We start from the raw sequence: 12,088 nt of genomic DNA, 5'->3' as shown, positions 1-12,088 counted from the left end.
ATAATGGAGAACTTGTTCTGCAGTAACTAATTGAATGAATGGCATTCACCTCACACCAACCGCAAAATAGCTTCCATTTGAGGCGATAAGCCCTGATTGTGCCTTGGGTACGAGATTTGGCCAAAGTTTCACAACAGTTCTTTGAAACGTTGATGCCCTTGAACTCTAACAAATGATAAGCTGTGCGTGAAAGTGTAGTGACTGTGGGCCGGATGAACCACTTGGCCTCCGTCCCCTGACGACATCGTAGGCTCAGGCCGTAGCCGAATGGGCTTGCCTGTAAACAATAGCAGAAGTTCTGAGAACCAATATCGACCAACGGGGCGCAATCGGAATCAGATGGTAACCTTTCAGCTTCATCTTGCAGAACACCTTCGGAACCAATGGCATTGGGGAAAAAGCGTATGCACAAACTTCTGACCATTGCATGGACAGGGCATTCCTTCTTGATCCCTGTTAAGGGAACCTGCTGGCATAATATCGGCCTTCCTTGTTCTCTCTGAACGCAAATAGATCCCGTGCCGGCTTAACCCAAACTTGGAACACTGGGTTCACCTGTCCCTTTCCCAGCTTCCACTCGTCACAGTCCGACTGAGACATGCTCAGAGCATTGTGGAGAGCCCTGACGTGTTCAGCTCTCGAAATCTTGTGAAATGCGACACCTTCTCACAATTCCTGAACCTTTTGCGAGAGTGTAGCCGATTCAGTTCCTCCTTGTTTATTGATATAATACATGCTGATGATATTGTCGGTTTGGACTAGCACAGAGGAAACCTCAATCCTCAGGAGGAATGCTTGGGGGAACACAACAGCATTGTGGAGTTCAAGCCTGTTGATCTGCTGTTGTCTTTGTCTTTGAGACCATTTTCCTTGAATTCTGCAAATCCTGCCGATGACCTCCCCATCCTTTAATGGAGGCATCAGTCGTTAAAACTAACCCTGGAATGGTTTGCAGGAACGTGCGACCCTGGGTTATATTCTCTGTCTGCGACCAGCAATATACCTAATTTATCATGCACAGTGTAACCTTGATGGTATCGTCGAACGAACCCATTGTTTGTCTTCCTGAAAAGGTCTCATTTTGAGCCATGCTAAGGGTATGAGATGTATCGTTGAAGAGCACATCTTCAGGAACGAAGCAAACATTTGAACTGAGACTGCAATTTGCTGTCGTTGAGAATCCGCCCCAGAGACAAGACGAGATGGGTACATCTACTGTGGCAATCTTGGTTTCGTGTTCTGAAGGACCTCTGAGCAGTCATTCGTCTAGATAGGGGAATACTTGCATTCCTCAAGATCTCAATGCTGCTGCCACTGGTACCAAGTACTTTGTGAAAGGCTCTTGGTGACGATCTCAGCCCAAACGGGAGCACTCCGCACCTATAATGGGCGCCAGCCACGTGAAAGCGAAAATATTCGTGCTGTTTGGGGTGGACAGGTATGTAGAAATTTGCATCCTCTCCATCCAGAGAGGCCATAAAATATTCGTTTAAATAACTTATTTGTTGTGAAAACGATGGGGACCGCTGGGCGGAGTAGTATATGGTTGTTTGATAAATTCCAGGGAGTGGCCATTGGTTACTAGGTATAGAACCCTTTGGTCTGACATAGTTCCCTGTCACTTGTAAACAAAAACCTGAAATCTTCGGGCCCACGCGAGAAAAGGGTAAAATGATTGGAGCCCTGTGGGGATCATGGCTTCCTGTTAGCGTCTCAGCCTTGATACTTAAATCTCTTTCGATAACCCTGACGGGAGAAACTAGACGGACTATCTACAGCAAGATGCCTGGCTGCAAGGCTGTACCGAGATTGATACTGTTCCTCCTCTTGATGAAAACCTCTTCATCTCGCTCCTCAGAAAGATCTGCGCCCATATTGAAGGGTGCTTAATGATCGTGCAGTATCAGAGCCAGGTTTTATAACTAAAAGGGCTTCTTTAATATGTTTACCCAACCAAAAACTCTTCATCATAGGCCATGCCAAGAATCTTTGCTCAGGGCTTAAGGTAGCGGCTTTAAGCCATCCCTGGCGTCTAAGCCCTGCCTCCCCTGCTAAGTGACGGAGGTTGGTGTTGTCGATGTTCAAGGCGCAATCTAAAGTTTTGATGCGGCATGTTCACCTTCCAACAGAATCTTTCCTGCATCCCGCCTTCGGTCCTCAGTAATGAGGTCATTGAAACTCGTTATGTCCAACCATATTCGACGGTCATAACAACCGATCATGGATAAAGGATTGCCAGCTCTACTAGAGGCCGCTGCCAAAGTAGAGAATTTTTTCCCCATAAGGTCCAGACGACATCCTTCTTTGTCAGGCGGTGTGGTAATAGGCATTGCAGGATTTTAGATTGCTGTTGAGCGGGCTGTGAAATTACTGAATTTGGTCGAACAGTTGCCTATCAGACCGGATGGGCTGCTAGTAGATACACATCATTTCTGTTCTATGCGCAGAAACACTGGAATAGACTTAGTCTATTATAGGTACTACTCTCGTAAACTTCCTGCATACCTTCTCAAAACCATGAAGGAGATATTCTGTTTGCTCGCCTGAAGCTGGCAGTCAAAATCTAGCTGCTGCCCACTACATTAAAAATATATATATAATGCTGTTACCGCTGAAGCCATCGCAGCCAATCTCATCATAGACTTTGTCGTAGACATGGTTATGTAGGCCAGGTTAATGCAGACTAGAACAACGTCATAGATAACCGTCATGAGCAACCATCCTAGACGAGGCTGTCATAAACGACAGCCATATACAATGCCATAGAGGATGAGGCAATCATAAGTGAGGGCATCCGTAGATGAGGGTAACACAAATGTGAGACCATTGGTAGAACAGGCCATCGGTAGATGAGGCCATTGGTAGATCAGGCCATCGGTGGATGAGGCCATTGAAAGACGAGGCCATTGAAAGACAAGGCCATTGATATACAATGCCATTGTTAGAGTAGGCCATTGATAGACGAAGCCATTGGTAGACTAGGCCATTGATAGACGAAGCCATTGGTAGACTAGGCCATTGGTAAACAAGGCCATTGGTAAACGAGGCCATTGGTAAACGAGGCCATTGGTAAACGAGGCCATTGGTAAACGAGGCCATTGGTAGACTAGGCCATTGGTAGACTAGGCGATTGGTAAACTAGGCGATTGGTAGACTAGGCCATTGGTAGACTAGGCCATTGGTAGACTAGGCCATTGGTAGACTAGGCCATTGTTAGAGTAGGCCATTGCTAGAGAATGATGCTGTCATTGAAGACAGTCATAGCAATACCATCATAGATGAGGTTAACATAAGTGATATCATCCGTAGATGAGGCACTCATAGATGAGACAATAGAATGATGGCCAGCCATAGATGATACTATTCATAGATGGTGCCATGTGTAGTATAGGCCATTCACAAATGAGGTCATATGTATATGAGGCTACCTTGATAAGGCAGTCATAGACGACCGTCGTAGCTAGGCATTGCCATTGTAGATGACACTATCAAAGATCAGGCATAGACGATTACCTTAGATGAGGCCCTCGTCAACGACAATCCGTCGTAGACGAATTTTGTCGTCGTAGACGAGGCCCGTCGTCGACGACCCTCGTAGACGAGGCCCGTCGACGACGACCCTCGTAGACGAGGCCCGTCGTCGACGAGGCCCGTCGTCGACGACCGTCATAGACGAGGCCCGTCGTCGACGACCGTCATAGACGAGGCCCGTCGTCGACGACCATCGTAGACGAGGCCGTCGTCGACGACCGTCGTAGACGAAGCCGTCGTCGACGACCGTCGTAGACGAGGCCATCGTCGACAACCACCGTAGATGAGGCGGTCGTCGACGACCATCGTAGATGAGGCCATCTCGTAGAAGAGGTCATCGTAGACGACCATCGAAGATAAGGCCGTCGTCGACGATCATAATAGATGAGGATTATAAAGGTAAGGCAGTAATAGTAGACATGGAGTTAAGTTATATACTCCTAATGTCAGGTCAAGTGGACTTCCCTGATGCAGTGTCAGGGAAGAAAAGGGAGTTGAATCCTCTGCGAGAAGTGCCTATAAAGACTCAAGGCGAATCTTATGGCTTTTATGCGCGCCCTCAGTAGGCTCCTGGCGCGGCTTCTCCCTTTGACCTCTCATCATCCTCATCAGAAGTGGCAGGTTGAAGTCTCTGACCCATAATAGCCTCATCTCTCAGAACGTGAGAGTTATTGAGGAAAAGGTTAGACATAAAATATAGTCTATCACCTTGTTTACTGCCATTCTGCCATATTACTGCCTTAACAGGGTCAGAGAAATGAAGTATGATCTTGAACTCCAAAAAGAAGTAAAACTGAAGAAAAAACTGAGCAGAGCTCAGGGAGACTCCCTTCACCCACGACGTGCGGTGAAAATCTGAGGAGAGCTGGCTCTGCAGGGAAGGTTCTAGAGGGTGCTGTAAGCTGATTGGTTGGAGCAAAGACTTTGGTCTTTTTAGCATAATGATGTAGATAGGCTACTATAATATAGGCCTCAGGCCTTTTCTAGGGCCTACTACTACAAAGTGCTTTTGGCCCTGCTTTTTTATTTACCGTGGGACTCCCGCCTCGACGAAGGGGAATGATTCAGGCATGTGAATCTATGAAAGATACCCCAATACTGGATAATGCTCTCTGCTGTCTCCCTCAAGCTTGGTTCCAGCTGCAAGCAAGCGTTGCAGTAGTCCCCCATAAGCATCCAATGATAACAGGGCCTGCCGATGTCACAATAATATATGCTATGTGGATGTGCAGGTGGTATGGTCTCCAACCAACAGCTCCTGTTGACCGCCGACACAGTAGCCAAACACCCTATCACAGCTCCTCCTGATACATGCGTATGTGCATTACTGCGGCCCTTTCAATTTCTCTTGCAGTAGGCACGGCCTTTCCAAATGCACTGAACCAATTAATGGTCCTCAAGTTCACAAACCAATCACTCTCAAAAACCGAGACAGCGTCCAATTACCACAGTATGACCAGAAACGGTGAGTGACTCCGACACCGGAGTTCTTTTGCATCCACGTTTGGCGAGCGTTAAAGACAATGCTGCACAGGCTAGTCGTACCCAAAAGTAGTTCTAATGACTCCGCACACTGTATGTACTTTTCATATATTTTTTTTTGAATGAAGGAACAACTCTCTACGTGGTGCTCTCTCCGCCAGGCAGCAAGCAACTGCTGGTGAAAAGAATTCCACACCAACACTGTCACTAATGGCTTCTGAACACACACGAGGCCAATGTCCCTCAAGACCCATATATACAGTACAACATCAAACCTCGCTTGGCACATGAGCAATAGCATCCACCTTGTCTTCCCTGATCCCTCCTGCTAATAAAAAAAGGCAATTTCGACTGGGTAACTGCAAGCACTCTGCAGTCCTTAGTATTATAAGCTGCTTTTTGTGCTCTATCTTCAACTTCCACTGTGAATGGCAGGGCAACACCCCAATCGCTCCGTAACACCAGCTGCCCCTGGTTGTACCTTGTTAGCGGCCTAGAATAGTGTCCGCCATAGTCAGTGAGGACTACGCACAGCAGCTCCCACGGCCTTATTGCTGCCACCCCCTCTCGACTAGTGTATCTACCCCCATAAGTGGTACTTATTTTTCGTCCAACAAGAAGGAACTGACTTGTGGGGTGCCTCAGGGTTCTTCCCTCTCTCCACTCCTCTTTAATTTGTATCTTCTCCCTCTAATTCGATCTCTGAGAGAAAAAAGGATTGGGACGTTCAACTATGCTGATGATCTCCAATTGGTGTTTGACATCAACTCATCAGAATCCTCAGTTATCCATTTTCAATCCACTATGATCTTTATAAGTGCTGGATGAATTACAACCAACTTAAGTTGAACCCTGATAAAACAGAGCTGATTCTTACAGGTGGCTTTGACAATCCTTGGCATTCCAACTTCTGGCCATTCTCATTTGGCAACCCCCGGTTGCCTGTAAGCGCTACCAAAAGCCTAGACATCGTGATCTCCAACGATCTGTCAATGAATGCCTAAATAGGTTCAGTGGTTTCTGCAAGTTTCTTCCAACTAAGGAGAATAAGGAAGATTAGCAGATTTCTGTCTAGGGAAGCTTTGACATTGGTTATTTTAGCCTTGGTTATCTCCCGACTGGACTATGCTAATTCTTTATATTGTGGCATCCCTGTCTATCAACTGAGACGTCTTCAGCTGGTTCAAAACCAAGCTTCCAGACTAATCTTTCACCAACCAAAGTGGCAGCATTGCATGTGACACCCATTATGAAAAATTTACACTGGCTCCCCGTGGCCGAGAGGTGTTATCAAGCTGAGATGCACTATTTTTAAAGCCCTTCATGGCAACAGTCCTGTCTTTATTTCTTCTAGGATTCAACAATATATCTCCTCCTGGGATTTGCGCTCCTCTCATTTAAACCTGTTGACCACTTCCTCTTTTAAACATATAAAGCATGGAGGCTCAAGATTTGCTGTCTTAACTCCACAACTTTGGAACTCTCTCCCTGTGGAGATGAGACTGATTACTTCCTACGCACAGTTCAGAAAATTGCTTAAGACTCGATTGTTTGCCCAATCATATAATATTTAATCTCAGTTTCCTGCTACTTCCTTTCTGCCTCATCAGCGCCATGAAACCTTTTGGTGTAAGTTTTTAACATAACATAACATAACACGGGATTTGGGTCCCTGACTGAAGCCAAAAGACGGACACTGAGGCTCCAACTGTGGTGATAATACAATAGCAAATGCATGCTAAGAAGTTAGTGGTAACACTAACTTTAGAGTAATCTGCACGTAAGCCTTCATACATGCCTCAGCACCCCAGGGGGAGGAGAGACCTACTCAGTCCAGCCACAGGAGCTGGACACCCAAGAGAGGGGAAGAGTGGAGTAGAATACAAGGCAGAGTAACCCAGGCACCGGTATAGAATTGTAACTGTTAGTTGTGCTGCGAAATACTGCATTTTAAGTGTGTACATTACTATGTTTTGTAAAGTAAACAATGGGTGGGCAAGTACTTATTGCACTGCTGGGTGATTGTTTAGTTCTGAGATGGGACACTGGTGTAGTCAAAGGTCTCTCTTAGGTATACCCTGTTTAATACTGATGCACATCAACTATGTTTTTTACATGCTCCTGCTCACCCAAAATAAGGTCTGTACATGCATGCACACCTCCATCTAGTCTCACTCTTTTCTGCAACACCCATGTTTTACGAGCAGCTCTTCCTCTACTCAGAAGCTTAGACTACACACAATCGTTTCCACTGAGAGTCAAGTGCTGAAGGGTTAATACTTGACCCAGTTTGTAAAGCCAAGCCTTAGTAAGGCAATGTAATAAAGAGGTGACACCGAAAATGATCCAAAAAGGTGCAGCGGCCAAGGCAGCTGACTTCGGAGCACAGGGTTCGCGGTTCGATCCCTGGCTCTGGCGGTAGCTCAGCATCATGTGACCCTGGGCAATAGCTCATTTAATTTCCACGAGGGCCCCCAGCGCCTTGAGACCCATAAGGGTGAGTAGTTCGCGCTTTACAAATACTGATTTACATTTAATGAGGAACGTTGGAAGAAATAGGCGAGAGCCAGGCGGTACGGCTTCCACTCCAGGACACCGGCAGGAACTGAAGTCCTGGAGTGGAATCAAGGTGGAACCAAACAGGCATTCCATGCACGCTCTGCTCACGCTCCATTACAATAAACAGGCAATACAGAACAAAAGCAAAGCGTATGAAATAAGATACACAACACATCCCCCCCTTACAATACAAAAGAAATATAGTAATGGACAATGATCAATCAAGTGATATAAAAGTCAAAACACAATGACACAGGTTACATAATATATTCTTTTAGCCACCCAGGAAGAACTCTTTTGCTCTTTCCATTGTCACAAGAAGCTCCACCTCCCCCAACAAATTCAGAAGTGCCAGATTCAGAGGTGCCAACATGCCCCTCCCCACTTTTTCCAAGAGAAGTTTCCTTTGGAACTAGCGTGTCCTCCTGGACCTGTTGTCCAAAATCTGCAGTAACCTATTTATCCTCACCAAGTTCATAATCGTAGCTGCCTATCAGGAGTCAACATAGATTGGACAGTGCTGCGATCAAAATAGTCTTCCACCCACTCAAAGTTCGACAAACCTTTAGAGGATGGGGTTTCATCAGATGGCACACCTAGTTTATGTCCCAAATCAAAAGCAACACTCTTAAAGTTCCAGACTCTACCATCCTTCAGCCTGACTGCATTGCGAAGAATATCTAACACTCCTTGTGGGGCTTTAAATTGATTCTCACCCTTAGGAACTTTAGTGGGTCTCTCAATGTGAACCCAATCACCCACCTTAATATAGACATCTTTAGAGCCATGACTTTTATCATAATACTCCTTACTTTTCTCATGCATCAACTGTAAATTCTGCTTAACCTTGGTAGGAGACATCGCCCCACTTCACCCTCTAAAAACCAACTAGGATTGAGCTTACACCTGGGTTTCCTGCCCCTCATCATAACGAAAGGAGATGAACCAGTTGCCCCATGAGTGGTTACTCTATATGCCCAAAACGCTTTTTGAATCTCCAACTTCCAATCCAAACGTTTGCTCATGGCTTTTTGCATCACACCCCTCAAAACTCGGTTAAACCGCTCGACAGTACCATTGCCACTTCGATTGTACAGCAAAGTAGTTCTGTGTTTGATACCACATCTCTCAAAATAAACGTTAGCATTTCTTGAGGTAAATTGAACCCCATTGTCGCTTAAAACAGTAACAGGTAAAACTTCCACAAAACACTTTGTCAAGAAATTCAAGAACAGGGATCGTGTCTACTTTATCTACAATGTCTACAACAGGCCATTTTGAAAATAAGTCAATAGCAATTATCAAAGCGTTTTGGTCTAACAATGTTTCTACCAAAAGGCATAAACCTTTATTTCCTGGGATTGCTGTGGAACATTGTCCAGACAAAGTTGAGAAGGGATTTCAGCTTGAGGAAGTCCCTCAGCGGGAACCACAGCAGGTGGAAGATCTACAACAGTGGGACCATCCTCACTCTGAACACACAAATCAGACATAGCATTAGAAGAACAGTCAGGGTGAATATTGATCCATCAATAGTTGTGGGAAGACACAAATTATTTAGGATCATTGGGTGTGATCTTATTTTTGACTGAGGATTAATGACTCATATGATGTACATTACCATCAGATAGCTTGATAGTGTTTTTCATAAGTTTCACCATTTGAACCGGAGGGCCAAACCTGCTTTGACCTTTGGTCATCATCTTGTTGGATTTGACACAAACCCATTGTCCAATAGACAAATGGACATCCCCGGTACCGTGTTTTTTATCAAAATACTCCTTCTTTATTCGTGGAGACGCTAGAATACAATTTTTAATTTTCACAGCATCCCACATTACTTGTTTGCTCCTGTCCATCCATCCAGGATTGACTTCTGAATGTGGAATGCAACCTTTCATGACCCCAAAGGGAGTCTCGCCAATAGAATTAGCGACTCTAAGTCCAAAGCATTTTCATAAGTTCATGCTCCCAATTTTTTTTACTGTAAAAGGCCAACTGCAGAACACCCTTGATGACACGGTTGACCCTCTCAACGGCACCATTGCCCCTGGGGTGGTAAAGTGCAGAAAATGTGTGTGAAATGCCAGCAATATCCAGAAACTGTTTCATCTCAACTGACTTAAATTGCAAACCATTGTCAGTGAGAATGTTTTTGGGGAAACCTTCAGGTATAAAAACACTGCCTAAGAAGTCAATGACACAAGTGGTATTTGCTTTATCAACTACTTGAAGTTCAAACCATTTAGAAAAAAGATCAACAAGAATATATTTGGCTGAATCATAACTCCACACAATGGGACCCATAATATCTAACGCCAATTCATCCCACAGGAGAGAGGGACAACCTAAAGAGCTTAAAGGAGGGCTGAATTTTTTTTGTGATTTATCAGTACACTCCCAATCACTACAGGATCTTATAAATCTTTCAGTTTCTAAGTCAACTTTAGGCCACCAATATAGAGATTTGACATTTTTCTTAGTGCGAGTAATGCCACTATGGCCTTCATGGCAGAGGGAAATGATCTTGTTTCTTAAAGAGAGAGGTGGAACAATTTTGTCTCCTTTAATAATAATAATAATAATAATACAGAATTTTATAGAGCGCGAACAGCTACCTCACTAGGAGGTGTCCCGCGCTAGATGGGCAGAATGAGACCAGATCAGGGAGGTAGGGCCACTGCTTAGCTCTTCTGAGAAAAAAGCCACGTCTTCAGTTGTTTCCTAAAGCTGGTTTCCGACTGTGCCAACTGAAGTGCAGGTGGCAGGGTGTTCCAAAGAAGTGCGGTGTTTGCTGAAAAAGTCCTGCCCCCCAGACGCACCCTTCTGACTCGTGGAACGAGTAGTTGGGCCCGACAGATGGAGAGGAGCAAACGGGCCAGAGTATATCTTGGCAACCGATTTCTTAAGTAGTTGGGGCAGGTTCCATGCAGGGCTCTGAAAGCCAGGGTGAGAGCCTTAAATTGTATCCGACTAGCAACTGGCAGCCAATGTAGCGAGCAAAGATGCGGAGAGACATGATGTTTGAATGGGATATGCTTTATCAGCCTCGCAGCCGCATTTTGAACAGTTTGCAGTCGCTGAGTCAGATATGTCGGAAGACCCAGATAAAGGCCGTTGGCATAATCCAGCCTCGAGGTGACCGTGACCTTTAACTATGAACAGTCCATCAATACCCAATTTGTTTCTAACCTCCCAAAATGCTTTCATTTCACCATGAAGCTCGGGTTTGACAGGAACCCAACCCTGTTGTATTTTGACTCTGACAGATTTAAGGGTATCATCAATCTCATCCCATCCTCGTCGCCAATTGTAATAATGAGGTGACGCCGTAAATGATCCAAAAAGGTTTAATGAGGAACGTTGGAAGAAACAGCTTCCAATACAGGACACCGGCAGGAACTGCAGTCCTGGAGTGGAATTCAGGTGGAACCAAACAGGCATTCCAAGCAGACTCCTCCACGCTCCATTACAATAAACAGGCAATACAGAACAAAAGCAAAGCGTCTTAAATAAGATGCACAACAGGTGGGCTCAAGGACATAGAGACAAATAACCTCAGCCATCAGCCTGCATTATTTATATATTACTTTATACCGCTGGTGAACTTGTGGAGTCCTCCGATTTTAATCTGGTTCCAGGGTACCCCGCAGAGTGCATGGCATTAAGGTGAGCCACGGGACTGAGGTCAAACAGTAAATCTTTAAAACGGGAAAATTACAAGCAACATCTCGATTAAATGTGGAAAATATTACATCCCATCTCAGTCCAGAAGAACTTCTGTATGTGAAGAGCAGCCTTCCCCTTTATTATACGGGCTGATGAGGCCACCCTGTGGTGAAGGAGCTTTATGCTGTCAAATAGTGCTTTGAATACAGCAAAGATTCTATACCTGGATTAACCTAATTGTGTCCTCTCATTTTATTTTTACTTTTTGAATTATTCTGGTTGTATTTGTAACTTGTTAGTGTGTAAATCTCTTATGTAACGTACTGGTTCTATTGTAAAGCGCTCTGACACATTTGCGTAAAAGTCGGCGCTATATAAAAATGCATTAAATAAACATATAAGTATCTTTGAAATCACTAGCCGTCCGGCTTCAGAACATCATCGCCTTACCATATATGCGGCAGCAGAGCACATTCTTCTTGACAGGTACAGTCACAGTAACCATGCGTTGATTGGCAAAGGGCGACGTGCAGCGCACAGCTGAACCACTTTTCTCCCTTTGGAAGTAATTTTGTAGCCCGATCATTACAGTTCCCTTAAGCAACGGCTGTCCTACAGCGTCACCTACGTCCAAGCACTATAAAGCATGAATGAAATACCACATTGATTGACAGGCTTCATTGCACGGACAAGAGAACGCATACACAGCGGCCATCTTGGATCCCCCACGTTCAACGCAGAAATTGTACTATCCGTGTAAAATATTTTTTTATAATTACACGCCACTATCAATTTTATTTATAACATGCACTTCGGGTTTTCACATTTTTGTACAGTGGCGCGTACA

The 12,088-nt window shown here is 44.9% G+C and overlaps 1 long non-coding RNA gene across 1 annotated transcript in view; it reads right to left on the bottom strand.

The window, feature by feature from the left end:
* LOC147679480 (uncharacterized) overlaps nt 1–11,799 on the bottom strand; it is a 136,335-nt gene extending 124,536 nt beyond the window's left edge. Inside the window, exon 1 of the long non-coding RNA XR_015300883.1 lies at nt 11,692–11,799. This is a non-coding gene — a long non-coding RNA (uncharacterized LOC147679480). The remainder of the gene's footprint in view (nt 1–11,691) is intronic.
* Between the last annotated feature and the right edge of the window lie 289 nt (nt 11,800–12,088).

Source organism: Lissotriton vulgaris, chromosome 11 (genome assembly GCF_964263255.1).
Source record: "Lissotriton vulgaris chromosome 11, aLisVul1.2, whole genome shotgun sequence".
NCBI classification, from domain to species: domain Eukaryota; kingdom Metazoa; phylum Chordata; class Amphibia; order Caudata; family Salamandridae; genus Lissotriton; species Lissotriton vulgaris.
The sequence above is the reverse complement of the archived record's forward strand: the minus strand, read 5'-3'. Positions and strand labels throughout refer to the sequence as shown.